We start from the raw sequence: 1961 nt of genomic DNA, 5'->3' as shown, positions 1-1961 counted from the left end.
TCCCAGTGGGCATTTACTTTAAAAATATATGTATCATCCATGTCTGTTCTTTTCTAGGGCCGGTTCCTTACTAGTTCTCCCTATGTAAGGCAGATGCCCTTGACCAAAAGTTGCTCACCCTCGTGTTTGTGTTTAACTCTGGTTTGGTTTCCCAATGGGTGGTAGCAGGGGGTGTTTTGCAACCAGCGTGCGGGTCCGGCTGGCAGGGGAGCCCCGGAGCCGCTGGGCAGCAGAGGTGCCTTTGCTGTGGCTGTCATGCAGCCGTTCGTCACAGCCCGGCTCAAGCACTTGCTGATGGTTCAGGCAACGCGTCGTGTTTTAGACTTGAGTAATAAATGTTTCTTTTCCATTTCACTAACTCTTTGAATTTACGAGCCCCGTTACTTAAGTCTGCTGGTACTTCAGAGGATGAAAATAGCCACAGTGTACTCACCCTCCCATCCAGGTTGTGGCATGAGCATCTGTCACCATTACAGCCCTGCAGCATTAGCAGGAGTAGGGAAGTGATCGTCGCCCTGTGCTCAGCACTGGTGAGGCCGCACCTCGAATACTGTGTTCAGTTTTGGGCCCCTCACTACAAGAGAGACATGGAGGGGCTGGAGCGTGTCCAGAGAAGGGCAACGAAGCTGGTGAAGGGTCTGGAGCACAAGTCTTAGGAGGAACGGCTGAGGGAACTGGGGTTGTTCAGCCTGGAGAAAAGGAGGCTCAGGGGAGACCTTATCGCTCTCTACATCACCTGAAAGGAGGTTGTAGAGAGGTGGGGGTCGGTCTCTTCTCCCAGGTAACAAGTGATAGGACGAGAGGAAATGGCCTCAAGTTGCGCCAGGGGAGGTTTAGACTGGATATTAGGAAACTTTTCTTCACTGAAAGGGTTATCAAGCATTGGAACAGGCTGCCCAGGGAAGTGGTTGAGTCACCACCCCTGGAGGTATTTAAAAGCCGTTTGGATGAGGTGCTTAGGGACATGGTATAGTGGTGGTCTTGGTAGTGTTAGGTTTATGGTTGGACTCGATGACCTTAAAGGTCTTTTCCAACCTATACGATTCTGTGATTCTGTGATTTAACTCACCATCCAGTCAATGGCATCCGTGACTTGATTCTGCCTTGACCATGAAATTATGGCTCTCCAGATGAAGAAAAGAGAGCACAAACAGACTACTGCTCTGGAAATGCATTTTAAATTACAGATATTCTGTCCTCAGGCTTGGGAGATGTCCTTACATGGACTTACAGTTTTGGAAATACTTTTTAATTTAGGAACCTTAATAAGCAAAGTGATATTTTGCTTCCAAAAAGCAAAGAAGAGAGAAGAAAAGAAGAAAATCAATAGTTTTATTTTTACTTGTACTTTTCTGTTGACTATATGAACAAAAGAATAAAAAGAGTTGTTACCTTTTCACAAGTTGCTTAAAATAGAAGAAAAATTAGAATCTGCAGAATACTTTAAATTGGATATAAATAAAGGAAAATTATGTGTGGTTCTTTACTAATGTTACTCGTACATGTTACCCAAGTGCTGTAATTATCTCAAAGACATTTTGTCTGTGGTCCTGAATAGGTGCAGAGAAGGAGACTCAAAGAAGGCCGCCTCCTCTGATGCATGCTTTTAGAAGCATTTGAGAATCTCATCAAACTCAGTTTTTAGTAAGGAGAGGCTAGTTGGTTAACTAAACCATAATGTACTATTGTCTTACGAAAGTGGAAATATTCTATGGAATTTATTATAACTTAACCTAATAAGCTTCATCCTATGGGATATCTTATATTTTATGTATATTTATATATAGATATAATACATATATTGGCAACGTATTTATATATAAAAGCATATTCATAACATATTATTTTATATTTTTATATTTTAGTAACTTGCCTGTATGTATGTATACACATATATAGTGAAGTACTGTTATTTTGTTGATACGACTGACACTTTTTCTGCCTCCTTTAGTGACTGTCAC

Source organism: Mycteria americana, chromosome 1 (genome assembly GCF_035582795.1).
Source record: "Mycteria americana isolate JAX WOST 10 ecotype Jacksonville Zoo and Gardens chromosome 1, USCA_MyAme_1.0, whole genome shotgun sequence".
Lineage (NCBI taxonomy): Eukaryota > Metazoa > Chordata > Aves > Ciconiiformes > Ciconiidae > Mycteria > Mycteria americana.
The sequence above is the reverse complement of the archived record's forward strand: the minus strand, read 5'-3'. Positions refer to the sequence as shown.